Source organism: Dermochelys coriacea, chromosome 7 (assembly GCF_009764565.3).
Source record: "Dermochelys coriacea isolate rDerCor1 chromosome 7, rDerCor1.pri.v4, whole genome shotgun sequence".
In the NCBI taxonomy this organism is placed as follows: Eukaryota; Metazoa; Chordata; order Testudines; family Dermochelyidae; genus Dermochelys; species Dermochelys coriacea.
This window is the reverse complement of record NC_050074.1, coordinates 10,569,213-10,594,182: the sequence shown is the minus strand read 5'-3', so window position 1 is coordinate 10,594,182 and position 24,970 is coordinate 10,569,213. Positions and strand designations below refer to the sequence as shown.

The window sequence follows — 24,970 nt, the reverse complement described above, 5'->3', positions numbered from 1 at the left end:
GGATTGCAACCTAGAGAGGGCTCTTTGTTGAAGCTACAGAGTTCAGCAGCAGAATTGAGTGAATTCTTGTGCAGTTTCTTCTACACAGCTACTAAATGAAGCTGAAATCATCGTAGCTAGCTTAAGCAATGGAGCTTCAGGACAGCATCAGTCAGCACTTTCCAAAGGAGTGAAGACAGGCCTGCCCAAGTGCACTGCAGAACTAGATATAGTGTTGCTGTGTTCCTTTTTCATGTAATAAAGTTTTCCATGTTTCATACACAGACTCAGTGCTTTCAAGTGGGGAGGTGTTGCTTCTCAGCATGAAGATATTGTTAGATCAGAACTACTGTAGGTTTAACACCATTCTCAATTTGCAGGCAAATGGATATAGTGTGCTGCCATCTTACAACTAGAGGACTGTGCTTCTATAAATTACAATCCAACTGTATTCTCTTTCTTGGATTTGTAGCTGTACCTAAGGATTCTCCCCTGTAAGAAAATGGCAGATACCTAAAGAAATTTGGCTGCATGGAAAAGGATCTGGACAATGCCGAAGATTGCACTTTATACATTTATTCATGAATATTACTTTTTTCTCCAAACACATGCACACCACTCAGGGTGATCACTTATGGTGAATAAACAAACATGATCAACACACAAGTGCCCTGGGAAGAGCAAAGTCTTACTATTTGAGTGTGAACACCACACAATTCCAATTCAATGTACAAGTAGTTTGGTCTTTGTATAAGTGGATTATCCAGTATGCAATGGCTCGGGGGGGTTGGAAAAAAGGAATAAATCCTGCCATGATGCACAGTGGACGGGGACACAGGGTCCCTCTTGAACAGAGCCATGTACTAATGAGCCCCCCAGACACACACACATGCACCTCCCTTGCCACCAAAGTATCTCTATGGCTGGTTTCTCTAAAAGAAGTGATTATGAACTACAACTTGGGCCACATCTCCAGCAGGTGTAAATCAACATAGCCCCATTATCAGTCAATGAAGCCATGATGTTTTACACCAGCTGATGATCTGGACTCCTTTCCTTTTAATGTGTTATGATTGGCTGGTTGCACTGGGAAGGAATTAGCTTCATTTATAGTGCAAAACAAAGGCAGCCTGCAGTAAGAGTCAAAATGTGAATGCAAAGCTAATGTCAGCCAAGGTTCAAAGGAAAGAAGTTGTCCCCCTTCTAACAATCATCTGTGCAGGAGAAATGAATTAAGGGAGCCACCCATTTAGCTTTTGCAAGCTCCTCGCACACTCTTTCTCCTTGCTGGCTTCCTTCCTCTCCTCTTAGGGGAATCAGCCATAGGAAGCCATCAGAAATTTTCTGGAAAGGACGCTGAGCATCCAAATTACTGACTGTGGGGTCCGTGGTTACCTAGGACAGTCGTCTACAAACTGGGGTGCACGCACCCCAGGGGGTGTGCAAGATGATCCCGGGGGATGCGCGGCACCAAGAGTGCCGCCAGACGACACTCCTCCATTTTTTCGGCAGCAGCTCTGCAGGTCCACGGCTGCTGTTCCCCTCTGGAGGCCCGCCTGTGGTAAGTCTTCCATTCTTCTTCCATTGGCGGCGTGTCTGCAGCAGGTCTTCACCCTGGGGGTGCGCGAGCCAAAAAGTTTGGAGACCAAGGACAAGGACAAGGACAAGGCTCTATAACTTCTGTCTTACCAGGCACTGTGCAGGATTCATCCACCCCATCCCAGTTATGGAACGTTTCAGTATCATAATCAAAACAAATGTAGAAGACCAAGCTCTGCATACAAGAGCATATCTAGCAGGACTTGATGTAGAACTTCCACATCTAATGGAACAGCGTGCTGGAATGACAACTGCATAGTGTGTCGGCAGGCAGCCAGATATCATAAGCCACGGTATACTGCACTGCTATTAATAATGTGGAACCCTCAACCTAGCCTCGCCAAAGGACTAGTCTGATTAAAAATTGAAAACTTCAAGATTGGTTGGTTAGTTGTTTTCTCTGTTTTAAAAGCATAGATGTTTTATGAAAATTTGGAGAAAAACATGTCCATATTTGGTAAAACATGCTTGTATTAAGTTGCAGTACACTACCACCCATTTGTAGTATCATTCCAGACTGTTATCAGCAAATAAATGGTATCACGGGTATACTGTTATACTCCTTCACTTCCTTAGCGAGGATCAGGAATAACAGGAGTGGAATGCTGACCAACTGAATGAAAGAGGTCTTTATTTCTAGCTCATGGAGTTAGGGGTATGAGTTAAAAATTTGCTCCATTTGTCTGTGTAGAAGATTCCTTTGGGATTTCTTTGATCCACCTGGGCAGCTGGCCAAGGCAATGACAATCCGTGCCTATCAGTATCTAGGTCTTAGCAACAGAAATTTTCAGGTGTTCTGCCAAACTACTTTACTTATGACAGGCAAAGCACTACCATAAGCTGGAAAACCGTTCATAGCAACTAAAATGCATTCACTCAGTGCAGCTATCTTCTGCTTGATATTCGACCCTTCCTATGTCCGGATTGTTTTGAAATGGAACCAGTGCTAACTTCATCTTTAGTTTGAAGGAGGGCTCCATTCGTGAAGCCTCTACGCAGGCAAACGCTCATTGGCTCACAGGAACAGAGTACATTGGTTCCCACAGTACAAATCTATGGTGAACCGTTAACATCTGTCTGGTTTTTACTAAAGAAGAAAAGGAAGTGGTACACAGAAATCAACTGACCTCATCTGCACTTGGAGCCAAAGTTGTAGAAATTTACAAAGAGTGCAAACTGTATAATTGTGGAGAGGCACTTTTTGACATTAAACTCTTCAAAGTGGGGACTGTGTCTTCTACTCTCTTAGGAAAGTGCCCAGAACAGGTGCTCCTGCAGGATAAATTAGAATAATTAGCAGCTGTTAACTTTGCATAAAGGAGACTGAAACCAAGCGCACTGTGCTCGTTGAAGCACATCAAGCAATATACAGTGAATAAAACCACAATGTTTATTCTTTGTGAGCTAGTGAAAAGAGAGCATTAAGAGTTGAACTAGTAAACAAAAGAAGAATATTTATCTGATCAATTGGATTTCTTTAGAAAAGGGGCTGGGTTTTGAGATGCCAGAGTGTATACACATATAGTAGATTTTTCAAGCTCTACAGCATCATATCTTTTTGGCATGATGATGGGATCCAAGAAGTTGCATGGAGAAGCAGAGTTATGCTTCCAACTCACCTTGAGAACCAGACTAAGTAGTTCTCATTAAACTCAAGTACAAGTTGACAGTCTACAAAGGAAGAGATGAACTTGAGACAATGTACACAGGAAGAAGCTCAGACTAAGATTTATGTTTGTTCTTAAATTTTAGTTTAAAAAATGGAAAATACAGACAAAGGAAAGGAAGTTGGCAGTGGTGAGTTCTGGACACTAACTTAACCATTAACTGACTGACTATAGGAAGAAACTTCCCCTATGCCCAGGTTCTTCCATAATTGTCCACTCTGATGTATCTTTCACCTTCTGAAGCACTTGGTATTGACCACTGCCACACAGAATATTACCCTAGACCGGTGGCTCCCAAATTTGTTCTGCCGCTTGTGCAGGGAAAGCCCTGGGCGGGCCACACCGGTTTGTTTACCTGCCGCTTCCACAGGTTCGGCTGATCGTGGCTCCCAGTGGCCGCAGTTCGCTGCTTCTGGCCAATAGGAGCTGCTGGAAGCAGCAGTCAATATGTCCCTCAGCCCACGCTGCTTCCAGCAGCTCCCATTGGCCTGGAGCTGTGAACCGCGGCCACCGGGAGCCGCGATTGGCCACACCTGCGGACAAGGCAGGTAAACAAACTGGCGTGGCCCGCCAGGGGCTTTCCCTGCACAAGTGGCGGAACAAATTTGGGAACCACTGCCCTAGATGAACCACTAGAACAAAGGGGAAGTTCCCAAAATCACCATCAGAATGCTTCCCAATGTAGAGTTAAAGAAGACAAAGTCTATGACTTAAAATGGAAATATCACCTGACCTAGCTCAAATAGATTCAGAGTAAATCACAAGTTTAAAATAATACAACAAAACTAAGGAAATATTCTGTAAATGAGAACCTGGTAAACGAGTGAAATCTGCTGTGCATGTCTTTGAACTTGAGTATCACCTTTGTCTTTCTGTTCTTGTGGACCTGATTTGCCAGAAGCTGGGAATGGGTGACAGGGGATGGATCATTTGATGATTACCTGCTCTGTTCATTCCCTCTGAAGCATTAGTCACTGTCGGAAGATGGGATACTGGGCTATATGGACCATTGGTCTGATCCAGTATGGCCATTCTTATGTTCTTAGGTATTCCCCATCATCTTTCTTTTAAGGATTCAGGCCCCATTGACTTAAGTGAGATTTTTCCCCAAGTGGAGGGGGATGAAATATTTGAAGCAACATGTGTTTTTCTCTAAATCTATCTGTCTTTGAGTGCATAAGACAAACAACTTTATTAAACATAAGAATGTTTTTAATGCTGAAATTCTGCATAATTGTTTTTGCTATTTTGGTGACCAAAAACCTGGCATGAAATCTTCACCTCCTTTTCCCAAGTTCTGAGCTCGGTTGCTTGGGGTTTGTCCCATAATTCATGAGAGTTTAGTTCCAGCATTGCCAATTCTCACAATTTTGTTGCAAACCTCACAATATTTTTGTTGATTTTTCTTGATTCCAGCAGCTTGGGCTTTAAGAGATCGCATGAGAATCTGAGCGTCATGAAACAAAACAACTTTCGCAACAGACTCAGGTTCAGCTGAAGCAGTGTTTATTCTGAGAACACAACAAAGCACCTAACGGGTAAGGAGCCAGGCAGCTGTTGCATTGAACAGATGCTTACCAGCACTCACTGAGTTCTTAAATAGCTGGTGTGGGCAGCCTCTGGTGGGCAACAACCAATCGGGGGTAAACAATATTAATTCAGTTAAAAGCCCTGCACAAGTTGCATGAGTTCTTATACTCAACTGCCCTTTTTTTTTTTTAAAGTAAGTTTCTAGCCCTTGTAGTTGTGAGAAACGCATGTAAATCTGATGCAAGTCCAGCCTAAAGGCTCAGAAACCAGAAGCCAAATTAAAAAATATTATTTAAAAAATATTCTCATGATTTTTTTTAAACCAGTATTGTAATTATTGGGGGAGTCCAGCTCACGGTTTTGAATGCTTGGGTTTGACAATGCCATGGTTCCTAGGCTGTGCTGACCTCGCATGCTGTGACGTGTTGAAAGAAGCCATGTGGCCTCTTCCCCTCAAAGGGAGTGGCTGTATATTATGTTCTTTCTCTGAGCCACTCGGGGAAAAAGACCATCCGAGGCAGCAACAAGAAGATGCACTGTGCTTTTCTCTGCTGCAGTGCAGAGAGAGGCAGGGTGCCTTTCATAACCCCTGGCAGCCACCTATGGCTTGAGGAGCATTGTGGAGGAGAGGAGTCCATCCACTAACGGCTCCAGGGAAACAGCCCACTGGTCCTTACCTGTATGAAGACAATGTCAGGTAAGGCTGTTTGGGGAGAACAGAGAAGTTGGAAGTACCTTACGCAGGGTCTGCTTCTGTGGAGAGCGACTGTGTAGGAAAGGAGGACTGTGAGGCCTGGTGAGGTCCACTACAGGCTTCGGTGGTTTGGCTCAGCATTCTAACTCTGCACCTCTTGAGGCTCCCCATTGCTAGGTTTAATATTGCTATGGTGAAGCTGGGGGTTGCATGTTTGCTTTGTTCCTCTTGTAGCCATAGTGTAGACGTTGCAAAAGTCTGTGATGCTTGGGCACACCGTGGGAAGCAGGTTGGCTTGTCGTCTGCCACAATGGCCTAGCCACCACTATGCTCTCAAACTTGCTCAGCTTATCCTGGCTGCTCAAGACTCCAAATTAAACCCATGCCTCTTTGACTGGTTCCACCTGAGCCTGTTTGCGTCCCCATGGCCTTTAGTGAGAAGATGGGGAAGTGGAACTCACAGTAGCAGAATCAGTAACAAGGCCAGGGGAAAAACCTATTCATGATGATGCAGTAGGAAGTGATCAGATGTCCTGCAGCTGGGCTGTCCATCTGCCTCATTCAGTGCCAGCTTCTGGTTATCCAGTGCCATGCCATGCTGAATGACAGCCACCCCAAAGAGATGGAAAATCACTCTCTCTCAGATGGAAGACCAAGTGCTTTCCTGTTGTCACTGCTAAAGCCTCAGCATCTTTCTTTGGTCCGCCAACCTGGCAAGACCAGAGAGTGGGAGCACTTGTGGATACAGGACCTGGTAAGAATGCCTGTATTACTTATGGAGGTAGGATCAAATTGGCTGGCATAACATCCCTGACTACTTATGTGCTCACCTGATTCTGTGCCTCTGACTCTGTCCTTCCCTGTCTTCTCTCCACAAGTTACCATCAACAACAGTGTCTGCTGTGGCAGTCCCAGATGAAATGTCCGTGACTAAAAAGTCCAAACTGGGACTGTAGTTTGCAGGAGTTACTACAGGGGGAAAATGTGGGTCTTCAAAACTTTGTGACATTTGGAGGATGTAGAAACCACATCAAACAGATTGGATTGGCAGAATGAGGGGAGAAGCTGAAAAAAAAATGTTTTCACCCTCCCTGAGACCACTGGTTAGAGTAGATGCACAGAGGAGGGAGCGTTCTCCTGGCACCTGTCAAGGAGGAAGAGTTGCTGTGAGGAAGCTCTGCTTTTCCAAGCCAGGGAGAGGCAGGGAGGTTCACTTCTGGTTTTAGCAGATCAAGGGAAGTTTTGTTCCCACAACCCTCCCACTATCTCCAATTTACGCCTGCCTCTGCCTGCAAGACTGGGTTAAAAGGACTTTCCTGACTCCTAAACAGTCTTAACAACCCAGTCCAACAAATCACATGCATGAAAGGTACAAAGTGTACAATCAACAACACAGTTGCTGGCAAAATGGCATGCGGGAAGTGTTTATGTCTGCATATTTGTGAAGCTACTTGTCTCACCTGCAGGCACATTTCTCTGGCACTGGAGTTTGAGTCTTTTTTTGTTTTTACTTTGAAGTTTGTGTGTTCAGTGGCATTGCCACTACCCTAGGAAAAACCAGCAGTGATGCCAAAAAGGAGAGGCTGGTGGAACATTACTTAAAGTCAGGTATAGGCAGATCTTGGGAGGCGACTACAAGTTTTGGTGTGTCTGCTGCAGCGCTTTCCCTCTCTCTAAGATTGTGGGATTTTGAAAGTGGTGACCGAGCTGGGATTCCACTTTGCTTTTACAGCAGAGGGGGAAAGAGATTCTTAGGCGAACCAGATGGATCACTCGGGGATATGTCTCGACTGCATGTGGCAGTGCGCCTCCCAGCCGGGGCCCTCGGATTTGGGCTGGAGGGACTCACGCTTACACACTAAAAACAGCTGTGTAGACGTTGCTTTGACGTTGCATGCTAAAAATAGCTGTGTTTCACCTTGGGCTGGAGCTCAGGCTCTCAAGTCTGGGGAAGGGGGGGGAGGAGAGTCGGGCTTGAGAGCCTGAGCTCCTACCCATACCTATGCAGCTATTTTTAGCACGCTAATGCAAGTCTTTTCGATACCAGTCTGCTGAGCCAGGCTGTAAGGCTCACTCCTCGATGCAGTGTAGACATACCCGTGGTCTCGCAGATACTGAAGGTTCTGCTGAATCTGTTGTGAAAACACGGCCACCTAGTGAAAGTGGAGGAGAAAGCATAAACTACTGAACAGTATTACCAAAATAATAATAATTTAAATCCTTGGGAGTGCTGGAAAGTAATCTCTGATGAAACCTGTGGGGGTGTGGGCATGCCGGGCCATTTTTAGAAGGTGTCAGTGGCCTAGAGACAAGTTGGAAAACTCTTTGTTCTCTACGTTTGATTCTCCTGTACAACTAGCAAGCTTGTGTTTGGCTTTCTGGGCTGCGGTAGGCTGGCAATCATGCTGCAGGTGTGATGAAAGAACTGTGCTTTCCAAACATGGCTACATGCTGACTGCTGTGCCCTTTGGAGATAGGGATCAGGTTTCACTTAACTGCAAGCGATCGCAGAACTATTTGTGCATCTGGCCCAATGCATACTTGTGTTCTACAAGGTCTAACCAAGGAACCACTCCAGACATAAATTAATGACATTTGAGGGTTGGTGGCGCAGTGCCCATTTGCACCTGAAGTGAATTTGGCCCAGACTTTTCCAGTCGTAGGGTAGACCATGTAGTGCATTAGCCAGAGAGTTACTTTGTGTGGAGATAAACAGCCGAGAGATTCTTGGATGTGAAAACACAGGGTTAAGCCATCTTTCACTGGAAAGCCAACTGTGAGGTAATAGGCCTCTTGAAAGTCTAGGTTTAGCCTTGCTGAGAGTCTACCACATTGTTCTCTCACTGGGGAGGTTTTGAGGCTGCACAAGGATGGCAGGGGACAGAAAGGTCAAATCATGGAAAGCCAGAGGATTTGTGGCTCCAGCCGTGGCCAGACTCTCAGGTGACTCTCAAGGAAATTACAAAAGTTGGCCAAGCTGATATAATATTCTTTGTTGCTTCTGTAGGCCGAGCTGTAGATGCACCGAGAGAGAGCAGCATGTGACGCTGCTGCCAGTGATGTGGTAGTAGCAAGGATCACAAGAGATTCCACTGCCTGTGGGGGGGGGGGGGGGTTGTTGTGGGAGGGGGTTACAGACACCCCTAGAACCTACACTCAGAGCTGCTTTGTCCTTTATCCTCCGTTTGTTCATTAATCTGCCCCCATCCCCTTCCTACCTTCCTTCCTCCCCTAGACCTTTCAGGGAGCCTGGAAACCGTTGTGATAACTGGGCCTACAAATTTACTCTAATTCTGAGCTTAACTTTGAAATGTGAGTGACAGTTCGTAAAATGTCTCAATAACCTACAAGAAGAATTGTTGATGGGAAAACATGGACACCAACTCCATGGGTGCTCTGGGGCTGGACCACCCATGGAAAAAATTCGTGGGTACTCAGCACCCACCAGCAGCCCTGCTGATCAACTCCTCCCCCTCCCCGCCAGCTCCTCCCACCTGCTGCAGTCAGCTGTTCAGTGGCATTCAGGAGGTGCTGGGGGGGAGGGCGAAGAGCAGGATCAGGAAGAGGCGGGGGAGGGGGCAGGGTGGAGTGGGGGGCGGGGCCTGAGGTGGAGCGGGGTTGAGCACCCCCTGGGAACTGGGGAATTCAGTACCTCTGTGGGAAAAGGTACAAAAGAGACACAGATAGACTGAATTAATCCAAGCAAACAGACCTACTGATATACACCAAGATCTGTGTTTAGATCTGGTAAACAAGAAAAGTGTCGGGGCTGGAAATCAATTAACAAAATTGGCATGTCAGAGATGGACCTAACTGGTAGATAAAGTAATGAGGGGATGGGCAATTCCACTCACCACTCCCTTTTGGGGTCCTTAAAAGAAAAGATTTTTTGGGGGGGAAATTAAGAAGCTGTTTGACCAACCACTACTGGTTTGGAGATGGGTAAACCAAAAGACGCAAGCTTTAGCATCATGGCTGACTCTGTCTCCTGGACCCTATCGTTGGGCCTTAGTAGTCCTGATCCTGAGAGATGTCCTGACCAGGCCAGGCCAGGGAGAGGGACCCAGATGACACAGTCACCTCCACTGGCTTTGGCTAAATCTTGAACACTACCTGAGATGGGAGACTTTGGTTCTGTTGTTAACTGTTCCCTTGCCCCCCTTTGTGTTCTTTTCCTTCCCCATCATATTTCTTCTCTTCCCTATTCTTCTTCTTGTGCTGTCTGTGTAATAAAATGTGGCTCAGCCAGCCCAGACTATATTTAGCAACACTTCTGGGAGCCTGTGACCAAAGAGGCAGATAAAAGCAATGCCCTAAATAGCCCCATGCTGGTACAAGTTTGTCAGGTTTCGGTGTGGCTAATAAGATCATGTGCCATGTGTATGTCAATGCAGGATTGTTCCCCACAGTGTATTTCCTGATCTTGTTTTAAATGCTGCAAGCAGTGTGGCTTCCTTCTCTTCCTTTGGGAGATTATTCCATAATCTAACAGATCTTCCACTCTCTGGTCACTTCTGCTTTTCGTTATTATGAAAAATATACGTAGCGTAGAGCTGGTTAGAAATTGTATTCTTCTGGCAAATTTTGATGAAAATGAAGGCATTTGTTTTTGTTTAATTTTTTTTTTCAGTCAAAACCCCAAACTGAACAGTTTTGGGGTTTTCAGGGTTTTTATTTTTTTTAAATGAAAAGTCAAAATTTTCTGCAGAGATCACCTACTTCCAGAAAAAAACCCTTCTGTTTAGTTGAAAATTCAATTTTCTGTTGAAAAACAGTTACATGATGATTGATGAACATAGGGTTTGATACCACAAAAGGCTGTCCATGGTTGGACCTTTGGGGTTAGTGGGACTCCTGAAGAGTATAAGTCTCTGCCTGGATCTCTTTGTAATATCATGACCAGAGAGAAGACATTCTGTGACCTAAAGAGCTAGACAGTGTGGTTTGGTGTATATAGGACACCAGACTGAGATTCTGAGCTCTGCCACTGAACGATGAGTGTCCTTGGGCAAATCACATCACTGCTCTGTGCCTCACTTTCCCTGTCTGTAACACTGCTGTGGTTGGGGTCAACTGTGGTTCCTGACTGAAAGCTCCCTTGGAAAATGAGAGCTTGCAAGGGATTGCCAGTGGGGCCCCCAACTGGAATTCAGCCCACGGACTTCAGTCTGAAATAGTCAAAATAGTTTGGCCTCTAGGTTATGCTGCAAAGCCTGTTCCTTTGACATTTGACTCTGTTCCCATTAAAACAAATGGAAAGGGAGCGTATGGGGAGTTAGATTGGGAGCAGGGTGAGACGAATGGCTGAGCTGTGGAGGGTTTGTGTGGAGCCGTGACTTTTGGTTCTGTGGATCAGTTTCTTCTGTGCAGAGAAAATGCCATTGCTTTGCTCCTACTGCTTGTCTTCATTGGCATGTGTTTATAATTATCTATCAAGATGCCTCAAGGCTGGGAAAGGTGATGTTGATATGCTGAAATCAAATTAAGTAAATTTGTTTCTTAGCTTGCAAAATGATAAATTAATTTATCTATTTAATCTGAAACTTCCCCACAGTTACATCACATTGGCTGTCATCATCTGCACAACCTTGGCTTAAATCTGACAATTTCCCACTAAAATGTCCATTAGGTTGCCAGGCCTTGGTTATGTGAAGTTATCCTTTTAGAAGGAGGACACAAGATTATCCTACTTAGCTCTTTTGGACAGTCGGATATCAGCCTGCAAATGCTGGCAATGGGCCAATAAGGAAGTTGCATATCACAATTCATACTGGCAGCAAAGAAAAGAAGATTAGTGCACTAACAGGGGAGGCTGCTCTTTTGAAAGGAGGCTTTAAATGATTTTTCAAGAACCACCACAATATTATGGTTTTTACATAAATAATAATTAATTACATGTAAATCAGATTTTCCCCCACTCCCTCCCATTAGTATCATCTTTGCTAAGCTTTATGTCTTGTTTTTGTCCTTTCACTTTGACTAGCTGAATGGCAGCAGACATAATTTGCAATGCTAATGTCAGATATAGGTCCAAATGGACAAGGAGAACACAGTCCAGGGTCCCACAATGCTCGAACAACCAATTCTGTGCAGGGATGGCAGCAAATTGGGGTTTAACCTGTTTGCTGCCAGAGGGTTAGAACCACCAGGAACGTGATTTTCTTCTCTCTCTTCTCCCGATCTCCAAAATCTGTTTCCTTCTCCCCCATCCCTCTCTCTTCTCCCGATCTCCAAGATCTGTTCCCTTCTCCCCCATCCCTCTTATTCCTGGCAGTTATTCACCAATAACTAATATGTGTTGTTCCAATGGTGACACCGGGGTTGCTCTATTCACAGACATGTAACTGTAGTGAAAGCTTTAATGGTTGATGCAGGACCATAGGTTAAAAAAATTGCTATAATAATGCAAGACTTTAGACCCAATAATATAACAGGGTGCTGTGCAAGTTTGAGATCAACAAGGACAAAAAAATGGAAAAAAGGCAGATACCATCTTTAAATTACCATGTTGCCATCACAATTAAGCTTATGGCAAGTGTAGTTAATTAAGAGAATGGCAGGGTGGATTGTGAAGAGGCCATCAAATTTAATTTGTACCTGTGATCTAATCAGAATTTGAAACTCCACTAGGTATCCAGAGGTAGTTCATTGAATGTTGCAGGATAATGGCTTTGAACTGCCCTATAAATGCCACAGTAATGCAAGATATTTGTTTTAATCTTTGTCCAGTTATAATATTCACTGCCCAGGAGGAGGCGAGAGACTAATGTCATGTTTAATAAGTATTCAAGGGTCAAGTGTGTAGTAGTCCTGCCACTTAGTGACGGGATGGGGACTCATTTCAGTCAGTCTTTGCAGGTGCCTCAATACATCTAGGGCTGATCCCAAACTAACGGAAGTCAAGAGCGAGACCCCTATTGACTTCAGTGGGCTTTGGATCAGGCCCTCTCTTTACACTGTGCATGCCCAGGGACTTAACACAGACATTACCATTGTCATCCCCATACTAACATTTACATAATCTCTCTTGTATGGTCTTTACCATGCTGATAACATGATACCTATCTTCACCGCTGGGTTTGTAAGGACCCCCTCTGGACCAGTGTGGTACACAGAAAAGTCTGAGGAGGAGATGGAGTACTGTTTGAATAGCCAACTCTTGGCCAAAAGCAGTATTGCTGTTTTAGAGTTTCCTTCGCTTAAGGAAGTTGTGATTTAAGTTTACTTGATCAGGACAGACACTGAGAAGCATTAAAGGAGTCATATTAAAGCATAAGTTCTAGTTAAGGTGAAAAGGAAGACAGAAAAGAGCAGAGGGCTGAGAATTTAACCTTAGAGGACTCTTTACAGAAAGGATGTTTGTTGCAGAAGTGGTGCTGTCATCAGAGACGGAAAATCAATTTAATAAGTAGGAGCGGAGCCACAAAAATGGAGAACCAGACAAAATTGCACGGCTACAGAGCTGGTGTGGAAAGATACAATGGCCCATAGTCTCCAAGGCTGAAATCTTGGCCCATGGAAGTCTATAGCAAACCTCCCGTTGGCTTCCAGTGGGGCCAGGATTTCATCTTAAGCCAGCATTAAGGTCTGCTATGCCAGAAGATGACTGTTGCAAAATATCTACATTAATGCAACACCACAATTGAGAAGTTAACCATGAGAAAGTCAGAAACTGAAGTTAATCTCATTGCAAAGTGAACTTGGCCATATTACTAAATATTTATGATTTGGAAGAGTTTAATATTGCAATGAGGAACTGAAAGTTTTTATGTTAACAAAAGCTGTATTTAATACATTTCCTTCACACTTTTAGAAAACAGAAAAGAGTGGTGGGGTTTAACCCTTTCACTCCTATCCACAGCACCATGGAGTCACATAAGTGTAACTCCATAAATTTTAAACAAGATACTGTATTTCAGAGTTACAGTGCCCTTCCCTCTCTTCTTTCCCCTGCCCAGACAGGAAAAGTTAAAAATGACTGAAATGATTTGGCCCCATTTTCCAGAAGAATTCACCTTTTAAAGATAACCTTTTTTTTAGTAAAGTACAAACCTGTGAAATTGGCTCAAATGGAATTTAAAATGCAGCTATTCTGTTTTGTTATTCCAAAGGATATAATAAATAAACCAGGTTAATAAATATACATAAAATAATTTTAGGCTAGGTAGATGGCAGCCTGTCACGGAGTAACATGTAGCCAGTCTCATAACCTTGTACTCTCGCTGATTAACTCCTGGCCTAGCTTTGAAAAAAATCAGGCTTTAAGGTCTGAAAACCCAATGGTGAAATTATTAATAAGATAAAGAAGAGGTGGCAGGTGTTACTAAAACTCTGCTGCAGCAGAATAATCATGGGAGACTGCTGGTGGCCTCTATGCTTCCAAGCAAAGGGAGCCTCAAGGATAAAAGACCTGAATAGCACCTTAGCAGGGGAAATACCATCCACACCAGCATTTGTCCTCTTGACCTTCAACCAGCTGCAAGAGGTGGACCTTATGCTGCCCTCCAGGAGACTAAGCCTCACATGGACTATAACTGGAGGGAAATAATAAACACAGTATATCATCACTGTCAAGGGTTGTGTTGCATTACTTGTTTCAACAGCTGTGCTTCCATAATATGAATAATTATTGTTCCTTCACTTACATATATGCTTTTGTGTTATTCCTCTGGCCCAGAAGTATGATGATTATGGTTACCTGACATTCCCTACGGAGTGCTGAACTTTAATGCAGCCAGCCATGACCTAGCATGGTCAACCATGGTGGGAAGAAACAGGGCTTAGGATAAGACATGGTTGATAGGAGATTCATTTATTTTTTAATATGAGGACAATGACTGCTTTATGAGAGGAACGACACACAAACGTTCACGGGGTTATCAAGGAGGAACTGACCTGGGCATGCCATAGCTTGTAGAATGTAACAGTATGTCTTTGGACACAAAGGCCTTCCCTTCCTTTGAACATATACCCTAGTCTCAAACACAGCCAGGAGTTGGAGATCTTGAAAAATGTGTCTGAGGAACTGCTGTAATGAACTCCCTTGAGAGGAGAGTAAAAAACTTAACTTTTTTTTTAAAGTTTATATTTGGCCTCCTACTTGTAGAAAAATATGTTGAGAACAGTTTTCTTGTAGTCTGTTTTCTCCCTGAAATCTTTCCCTTTTCACTCCTAAAACAATCCCTTGCTCCCTACAATATTTATTTCCTATCCTACATTTGTCTTCTCTCCATCCCAGTTTACTCAATAAAATAAGATGGCTCATATTAGCATTTTACACATGTTCAATACTGCAAGAGGACCTGACTTGTGGTTTTCCAAATGAATTGGTCATAGACTTACTACAAGATTGGATGTCTTGTGGTGTTTGCCACTCCACGGACAGTACACCATATAGTTATATTCAGGAAGCAATATATCAGGAATTGAGACTGATATTAATTTCAATGAATATGCATTGAAAAACCTCCACCAAAATGGGAAAGATTAATACTCTGACCCAATACAATAGCTATTCTTCCCCTTTGTCCGCCAGGAAGAGAAAATACCTATTGTTTGGCAACCAAGAACAACTGAAAGTGTGCAAGTTATCTAAGGCCAGTTTTGGTTAGACTTTAAGTCAATGGGACCACTCTATGAGTAATGGAATATCAGCGTGAGCAAGGGTATGAGAATCTAGCCCTTACAATCTGCTAGGATGCCCTTAGGAATCCAGGGCTAAATTCCATTCTCACTACTAATGCAACACTGATTTCAGTGGAGTTACTCTGGATTTACATCAATGTAATGGAGAGTAGAATTTAGGCTACTGCATGTACCTGCCTAACTCCACTTCCATGATGAAGCTGTAAATGAAAACTGGCCTCCAGCATGGTTCCCCTTGTAAACACCATCTATCAGCAGAACAGAGAGACAATTTGTTTTCCTCACGCCTCTGCTAAATCTCTTCTCTCCACTCAGCTAGCAGTCCCATAGGTTGCAAGGAGAGTGCAGAGGGCTAATATTCAGCTGCAGTTAGTATATGCTGGTTAATTGGAGCCTGAATGAGCCAGGTGCTAAACATTTCCCATTAACTTTGTGGTGAAGTGAGGCTGCTCAATAGCTTTCAGGATCAGGCCTTCAATGCAGACAAGGGGATAGACTGTTAAAAGTGCTCCACTCCCACTGAGAACAATGGGCTAGACAGAATCTGAAAACAAGGGCAGATGCTGGGTCCTCTGCACTTCTGAAAAACGTGGCCAAGGATTTTTACGTACATGTTAGTTTTATGTCAGCAGCTTTCTTGTGAGGGAAGGGCATAAACCACAACTTAATTTTGAAAATGATCTTGCTTTGGCTACAACTCTTATTGATGACAACTATATTTTCTTGTCAGACAAGCCAGTTTGAGATCCTGGCGAAGTGACAATATGTCCCCACCCTAACCTGCTTCCCCATATTAAAATGAATATTGCCCCCATTGAAGTCAATCGGGATGTTGCCAATGGCTTCACTGGGAACAGGATCAGGCCCTTACTGTGGGTCTTTATGCCTTTGTAAAACTTATCACCACTTGGATCACAAAGCTGACACACAGCCTGACAGGCAAGACTGCATCTTCTGTCTTTTTGAACAGTATCTATTGTCATAAGGATCTAACTTTCTTCACATTCTCGTTTTATACTTAGAATTGGAGAGATTGCCAACATCAAGCTTTCTTTGCAGCAGAAATCTGCTTGTGAATTAATGGACATGATTACTCATAGGTTCTCTAATTATGCCTCCTTAGAATGGTGGCATGATTGATTTAAACCACCACAAAATATAAGACAAGCTGCAAAACCAACAAATTTCAGCTTGGAAAAGAGGAGACTAAGGGGAGATATGATAGAGGTATATAAAATCATGAGTGGTGTGGAGAAAGTGAATAAGGAAAAGTTATTTACTTGTTCCCATAATATAAGAACTAGGGGCCACCAAATGAAATTAATGGGCAGCAGGTTTAAAACAAATAAAAAGAAGTTTTTCTTCACACAGCGCACAGTCAACCTGTGGAACTCCTTGCCTGAGGAGGTTGTGAAGGCTAGGACTATAACAGGGTTTAAAAGAGAACTGGACAAATTCATAGAGGTTAAGTCCATTAGTGGCTATTAGCCAGGATGGGTAAGGAATGGTGTCCCTAGCCTCTGTTTGTTAGAGGGTGGAAATGGATGGCAGGAAAGAGATCACCTGAACATTACCTGTTAGGTTCATTCCCTCTGGGGCACCTGGCATTGGCTACCGTCAGTAGACAGGATACTGGGCTGGATGGACCTTTGGTCTGACCCGGTATGGCCGTTCTTATATTCATTTGTCAATGTGCTTTTTTTCTTTTCTTTTCTTTCTTTTTTTTTTTTTTTTTGAGGTACCATATTGCAATTCTTTTCATACTCTATAGACAGAGACAATAATATCATGGTGTCCATTTGTGCTTTGTGTCCAAGTAAAAAGCAAGGAAGCCTTAACTTATTTCCTGTTCATTTCTCATTGTGTACAACATAGCCTTGTTGATGTATTCTGTATATCCTCATAAACCAGTGATTAAAATGGAAAGGATTTGAAGAGGCATTGCTCATGGGATGCTGGAGGTGTGGCACTTTAGCAGCTTGGAAAACATTCTGACTTTAAAACAGTAACACCTATAATTACAGAGGCGTCATCACCTCCATTTTTTTTCTTTTTTACTAACAAACTGTAGTCATAGCGTGTGTACACCCTTACCAAAATCTGCCAAGCATTTGCTCCTGGGATAATGATGGTGGTTGTGGGAATATCAAACATCTCTTTCTCCAGGCACTTGTAAAACAATACAGCGGTAAACAATTCAAGAGCAATTAGCAGCCTGCATTGGTGGAGGGGGAGGGAAAAGTCCCACTGCTCTTATTGTCTATGGAATTAATCTTGTTTTATAGAGTTAATATACTGATTTAAAATTTGCATATTTAAAAACAAGAGCCAAGAAGTTTACAATAAACAAAGTTTATTCTGGGTTTAAATATATAACATAAATAACTCTAAAGCACTTCAGTAAGAGAAAAAATAGCTTCTCTTGATGTGCAAGCTATCATCTAAGAATTGCACTATATACTTTCTCCTGCTGTAGTTTCCTATCAGAAAACAATGAAGTAAAATAAAAAAAAGGTGAAAAAGACTAATTATATTTAAAAAAATGTAACCTGCCTCTTCCAATCACATACATCTATAACATATTCCACCATATGTCAAATGGGTGGGGTAGATTGTGAAGGTTAGTATTTTGTTACTGCCTTTTGATAATTGAGTCTATTCAGTAATACAATGACATAATGAAATTATGTACTTACTCTCTTTGAAGATTACTCTTAAAGTACAGCTAAACTATCTTTGTCTTTGCAAATATTTATTTGCAATGATTTTCCTCTTAATTATTTAAAATATAATGAATTAGGCATAAGTACTTTGCCATTAGTGTAATTTAAAGTGTAATTGCACATCAGAAGCATCTTCGGAATATGCTTCTACAGTATTTACTTTTTCTGCCAAAAGGTGGCATCCTACTACCATGCCCTTTCTTTCCTGTGAAAATCTTCCTGCTTTAATTTGCCAAGAAACTTCCACTTGATTACTGATCAAGAAATTAAAATGTGCTCTATATGAATGCAACGTGACAGTGTTGAAAATGAACAATATGGTAAGAAGCAGTTAAGTTCCCCACTAACATATAGTAAATGGACATGCAGATTTTCACCACTTCAGCTGACTAGACATTGAAATATACAAAATCATATAGAGCAACACTGAAAATAAGCTCCCCCTCTTTAATGAGAACCTTGTTTCTGAAAGTCAAAAATGAGGTGAGTACAATTACCAAAAAGCAAAGGAATGGAAAAAATGAGATTATTAACAGTTCCCACTTAGTTGAAAGAAAATAGTTCCTGCTAATAAAGCATGTTGCTCAATAATTCCTAGAATCAAATTTCCATCTAAATTGTTCCTTACAGAACACTGCAGAATTGCTGTCACACTATTACACTGGATGTTTCTGGGTCCTCATCACCTCTGAAATCACCAGGCCACTGATTTAGATGCCTAAATATAAATGCAGAAGCCTAGCTTTAAGCACCTTCTTTTATAAATCTGGCCATTATCTTTATTTCTGAAAGGGTGTGATACTTCAATACATCACTTATTGTAGATATGCTCATGGGGCAAGCTGAACATTTTAGAGTGGAAAGGTAAAATGTTCATCTTCAATCTATGCAGCTGATCTCTGCTGGGCGTTCTATAAGCAGCCCTCTCAAACATCAGACACCAGTGGGCATTCTTCACACAGAATAAGTATAAGATAGACTGTGTGCGGGGGGGTTTAAGCAGGAAAAATTCTACATGTATAATTTTAACTAGTGGGACTGCTAACACCACCCAATCGGTAGGGCCTGTCAGTTCCTCCATTTCAAATTATGGCCAAATCCTGGACCTGTTGAAGTCACTGGCAAAACTGCAATTGATTACAATGGGACCCGCATTTCATGCTTGGAGTTTGTTAATCTCTTGTCCTCTTTGCAGTGTCATCTGCTCGGTCAGACACACAACAGTTGGTTGTATAGGAGTAACTATCACTGAACTGAACAACTGTAGTACTAAGAGTCCAACTAAATGCCACTCAGATATAGAATAAATATGGTAAAATTACAGTTCTAGGTTGTAACTCTCTTCATTTATGCCAGTGTGGTTCATACCACATACGCAAAATGGTACTTGGGCATGATACTATTAAGTATTAGTAACACTTGGAACAATAAAGAGAGTTTAAAAATTCAGTTTTTTTTTAAACTTAATACATTTTTACTCTGAAGCTGCTGAAGTGATGAGTTTTACTATTATCAGTTAGATGGACACTGAGGATCCAATCCTGCAGTCATTCCTCAGTCAAAACACCTACCAAGATCAATGGGGATTTTGTTCTAAACATGGAATGCAGGCTGAGGATCCTGCTGCTAAGCCAAGATCCTGTAAGGTCTGAACTCATGCAGCAATGGGCCCTCTCATGTGAGTATGGGCATCTCAGGTAACATTTCGTAGGAGTGGGCTCTTGATTTACTAATGGCCTACTTTCCTCTGCCTGACACTGGTAAAAATAGGAAAATATTTATTGGTTATTTTATACATATTATTTATTAACAATAGAGCTGTGCAAGTAAGTCCTTATATTAAGCACCGTAGCGAGGGAGTGTTTACACCATAGTCAGGAATTCTGGATTCTATTTCTGGCTTTACCACTGACTCATTGTGTGATTTTAGGCTGTTAATGTGGCCTCTCTGTGCCTCGCATACCTATCTATAAAACAGGATGATTTTCCCCTACCTTACAGGGATGTTGGGAGGCTTAATTATTTTTTGCAAAGTGCTTTGAGAGCCTCATAAAAGGCCCTGAATTATAATTGATAGTGCAAAATTATTACTTTTCAAACTGGTTATAAACTTGATTTTTTTTTTTTTTTTAAAAAGGAAGGCCTGGATCATGTTATGGGTTCAAGTGTTTAAAAAACACAGAGGTTTGCAAGCAGCAAGACTGCAACCTAACTGTTCCAAACTGGCTTAACGAAATAAAAGCAACCATACTATTAACTAGCCACTACTGCTATGGCCTTAGTAATATAACTCTTCAGTGGTACCTATCCTATTCCCCCCGCCCTTTTTATTTTTCCTTTCTTAAGGAGGGGGGTTAATTTAGTGCTAAGAGTTAAGAAATAATGCAGCATTTATTCAGCATCCCTTGCCGCCTTTATTGGATTTTTCACAGGCGATTTAACTTCAAGCCTGGTTGCAACACACTAACCAATCTCATCGCTTTTTTTTTTTTTTTTCTTCCCTATCCTGAGCACTGGATGTAAACTACCCGCAACCCTTTCCTCCTGACCGGTATCTCTGCAACCCGCAGGTAACTCGTGTTAAACAACGCATCGCCCCAGACTCCGAGCCTGTTCCTAGAAGGAGCAGCGAAGGGGGTGGGAAAAAACAACCCAACACGCGACTTGAAGGCACTTTCCCCCAGCGGCGCCTCGCCCGGACTCACCCCAGCCCCAGCGCGCGTGTAACCGAGCTCCGTGCCCTTTGCAAGGCGAGACTCGCTCGCGCCACACGCCCGTTTCCTTGCACGCCGGGGCTTGCCCTTCTGCTGAACTTTCACCTCCCGAACTCGCCCGCTTTCAGTGGCGCAAGTGCCGAAAACCCCCGAGAGAGGGGAGAAGCCTCTCGCTCCAGCGCTGCCTCCGACCCGCTCGCACGCCGGCCGCTTGCTCCGGATGGTCTCTCCCCCACCCCGAAGCAGCTCGCCTGGCCTCCGGACGGGAACGAGCCCCGGCCAACAGTTGTCTCGCCCCGCTCGCTGGCCCCCAGGCGTCCCCCTTTGGCCCAGCTCGGTTGCTTCCCCCCCCCCCCTTTAGCCGAGCTGCTCTGCCCTGCACCCCCCGCGCCCCGGGTCTCGCCTGGCCGCGCCCCCTCTCCCGCTTTTTTGCAACTGCGAGCGCTCTGCGTGCGTGTGTGCGCGCGTGTGTGTTTTTTTCTTTGCACCGAGCCGTGTTGTTTACCCAGCAGGTGGATGTGACGTCAGAGACTCATAACAGCAAAAAATAACAACATCTCCCTCCGCGGGGGTGTTCTTTCTCCCGCCCCCCCCCCCCCCCCCCCGCGCGCGCGCTTTGCCTCCTGCTTCCTCCCTGTCGCCAAACTCCAGAGTGGCCGCGCAAGGCGCCTGGAGCCGAGCCCGGGAGCGGCGGGGGGCCGGGCCGGCCCCGCCAGGCGCTGGGCTCCCCGGGAAGCTAGTCCCGAGCGGAGGGCTCTATTGTTATTTATTGTGCGGCTGTTGCACGCTGTGCCTGCTGCCCGGGCTCGGCGCATGGGGCTTGCCCGGCTAGAGTGCAGGGAGGGACGGGCGGGCGGGCAGACTCACCCGCGCTGGGGGGGGAGCCCGTAGTGGGCACCGACAGGCCGTCTCCAGCGGGTGAGTTTGGCTTTTCGGCTTTCCCCCTCCACTTTTCAGGCGCCTTCTTGTTTGTTTCACTTTTCTCCCTACACCCCAGCCCCCTAACTCCTTCCACCATCCCGCCCCTCTCTCCCTCCACCTCCACGTGCCCCCCCCCGCCCCGCCCCGCCTGCTGGCGGGGGATGCGCGCCGGCCGCCGGTCTGTTTGCATAAATCAGAGCCGATGCAGTGGGAGAGGCGGCGGCTCCTTCACCTCTGGAGCAGTCACCCCCCCCCCGTCCTCCTCCTCCTCCTCCCGGCGCAACCCCGCTGCAAGTTGGAGAGGGCTCCGCTGGGGGGAGAGCGGCGGGCAGGGAGCGGGGACGGGGGGCAGAGAAGGGAGCTGGTGCGCGGGGAGGAGACGCCGCTCCCCTGGCGCGGGAGGGAGCGGGGCCTGGGGTGGGGGGGAGGGAGACCAACTCTTCCCCCCCCCCTCCCCCCTTTTCTGCTCTGACTTTGGAAACTTTTTATCCATCATCTTCCCCCCCCCCCCGCCCCGTGAACTACTTCAGCGCACGGGCCCTGGGCGCACACGCCCCTCCGCGCACGCAGGGGCTGGGCTGGGCTGCCGCTCGCGCCGGCCGTGCGCTCCCGCGGAGTGGCGCCCCGGGGGACCCAGCCAGACGTAGGGGGTGCGGGGGGGAGGAGGAGGAGGTGATCCCGCTCCGTTCCCCCCCCCCCCAGCCCAGCCCAGCCCACGCCGGGGGCTGGCCGCGCCGCTGAGCGTCCCCGGCATTGGGCTCGGCTCTTCCCCGCCGGGCGGCGGGCGCGATCCCTGCCCCGCGGTGGGGGGAAGCGCCCGGGCGGCGCGGTTGCGGGCCAGGGTGCGGAGAAGCCGGCGGCCAGGGGCTGGCATCTTCCCCCAGCGCATAGGGGGCCGTGATCTCCCTCCCTTCCCCCTGCTACTTCTCTCCCCCCCCCCCCGAGAGAGAGCAAGTCCTGCCTCTCGCCCCTCCGCCTCCAGGACCACCTGTTGTCGCTCCCAGAGCACTCGGCCCAGCGGACTCTGCGCCGGGATTCCCGTGTAACCCCGGCACCCACACAGCGCATCGTCCCCAGCCTTCGCTGCCTGCTGCGTCGCCGGCCTGCCCGCGGGCCCCCCCCCCCCCCTTCGGAGACGAAGGGTTTGAATAAACATTTGCAACTCTAGTCCCAACCCCGCCACTTGCCCCGTGGCGCAACTCTTGCAAGCGCAGATCCCCCGTTGAATGGTAATGAGGGGAGACCTTTCCATCCTGTTACTACCCCGAAGTCCTCATAGTTCCTGATCCCGTTTCTTGCAAGTGTTTCAAGTCCCCCCCCCCCGCCCCCAACACAGCACATCTCTTTTCCCCCCCCCCCTTACCAAACCTGCCTTCTGGAGACTTGTTGAAAGAACCCCTGGTTTCTTCTCGACCGTAGAGCCCAAAGTTTTGCCTGCCGGAGCAGCAGCACCCTGTGCTGAGGAGCTGTGTACTGGCGATCATTCGCTCAGACCCTTTCTCACTGCTATCACCCGGTAAGTATAGGAAAATCGACAGAGGCTTTTACATATAAGGATATAAAGGACACCCCCCACCCCGCCACACACACTTCCCCACTTCAAAAGCAAACTCCCAAATAAAGAGAAACCAGGGGAACAGCTATCCTAAAGGGTACAGATCAGCTTACAAAAGCTACAGGCTGAAAAGTTTATTTCAGGTCAGTGAAACTGAAGGGGGGAAAGTACATGCTGCAGGATGTATTAAACATGAAGTTGTCGTCTTTTTTTTTTTAACAAGAAAACGTGGGATCAGAGTTTAGCTAACAGTAAAAGTGCTGCTATAAAATACAGTGACATGCTTCCTTTCCTTCCCGCATCCCACTTTATAACTATTAATTATTTCCAACTCATTGTGTTTAAATACCATTGCTGGGCTGATTACAAAGTGTATTGATTTTAGCCTGTCTTCATTCTAGGCATTGGTCTTAAAATTTTGCTTTTAGTGAACCAAAAACTCCTAAAATGGCACTTTTTAAAAACAATATGACTGTCAGTGTCAACTCTTCAGACGTCATGCTCCTACCAAGCATTTAATTTAATGGCTACAAGAGCTTCTGAATTCTACTTCTGATAGGATAGGATAGATCAAGCCAGAACTCTCTACAGAAGTTTAGGGTTTCGCTTTTAGTAACTGTTCTGTGAATGAGTAATGTGTACAGTATTTCCACAGTGTCTGTACAGTAGATGATTCTGAATCCTTGAGTATTGAATAATTATACATATTTTTTAAAAAAATCTGTAAATCACACTTGCTTTAAATTTAGCTTTTTCTGTTCTTATGCATTTGCTTTGGTTATCTGACTTATAAAACATCAGTATATCTAATTACATTCTCTTAACTAGGCAGATAGTTACTTGTAAGTATGTCTCTCAAGATATGTACTTCTGGTACTCCTTAAGGTAGTAGTTGTCTTTGGTTTAATTTTGTTGGGGGACAGAACTAGATGTTTGAAGTACTTAATAGTATTTTACAATTTATCTGATTGAGAAGGCAAATCCTGTGTTTTTTCTTCAATGTTAAGCATGAGAGGTTTCAAATATTTTGAGGTCTACAAGAACAAAGTGGATTTCAAGGAAGAAGTGTATTATGCATCTTTGAAACCAGATTGAGGGGATCAAGGGAAGGAGGGGAAACTTGGACTTTTGGTTTCAAGTTCTCTGTTCTAAATCCCCCTCCCTGCCCCAAATTTTATTTAAACTATTGCACAATTATAGAGAATGAAATGGGGGTGATGGGTGGGAGAGGAATCTCCACTAGTCACCATTCAAAAGGTGTCAGCTAAAATCTCATTCCAAAAAGGTATTGTAGCTTTAACATCTTGCATTGGCAGCATTCTTTCTCCTTAGTCTTTGGATTAGTCATTGTATATGAGAGAGAGAGAGAGAGAAAAAATTGCTTTTTTGAAAAAAGTAAAGTAAACAGCCTCCAACAAGTGAACCTTGACAACCCAGATTAAGGAAGGCAGTAGAGATCAAACAAATCTGCTGCTGGGCTGTTGTCAGGAGCTGCCTCACTGAAAGCTCTGGACTATTTGATCAGGCAGCAAGGTTATATGTTCACTTATCCAGAAATGGACCATTACAAATGCTGATCTTTGTTGTGAAAGCAAAAAATAACTTTGAGAAAAACATCTATAGTATTTCAGTTCAGTGTTTTTTCTACCTCTTCAAATTCTGACTTGCAGATCGAGTTCATTAATCAATCTTTGGGACTGTTGTGTTCAGTTTTAAGTTGATTTTCAGTTTGATTCTATTTATGCTACCTAGAATTGCAGAGAAGTTCACTAACATCATGTTAGCAAAATAATTTAAAGTTTTATTAAGTTCACCTCTGAAGTTCTAGAATCTCTGAATTGTCAGGAAGCGAAGCATGCACGTGCGAAGGTGTTGTTCTGATGTGGACTAGACCAATTTCATTACTTTTTGCCTTTATTTTTGGTTTCATTCGGTTCTTGGAA

General features: G+C 44.7%; 1 protein-coding gene and 1 long non-coding RNA gene across 25 annotated transcripts in view; one reads left to right on the top strand and one right to left on the bottom strand.

Moving 5' to 3' along the window:
* Positions 1-535: 535 nt before the first annotated feature.
* On the bottom strand, positions 536-22,970 carry LOC119858222. 2 transcript variants are annotated; one of them, XR_005293829.2, is made up of 3 exons: positions 22,836-22,970; positions 2,706-2,850; positions 536-1,593 (listed from the first exon to the last, which is right to left on the bottom strand). It is a non-coding gene; the product is annotated as an uncharacterized LOC119858222 (long non-coding RNA). The 2 variants fall into 2 exon arrangements; XR_005293828.1 differs by lacking the exon at positions 22,836-22,970 and adding an exon at positions 21,419-21,519.
* The window catches only part of FOXP1 (forkhead box P1), a 510,145-nt gene continuing 502,015 nt past the window's right edge, over positions 16,841-24,970 (top strand). For 14 of the 23 annotated variants that reach the window (XM_043519291.1, XM_043519282.1, XM_043519268.1 and 11 more), the window contains exons 1-2: positions 21,443-21,469; positions 22,892-22,988. The gene's annotated coding sequence lies outside the window, so the exon portion shown is untranslated. Of the gene's footprint in view, positions 21,470-22,891; positions 22,989-24,970 lie in introns of all 23 variants that reach the window. The other 9 variants (XM_043519289.1, XM_043519293.1, XM_043519288.1 and 6 more) reach the window with 4 other exon arrangements.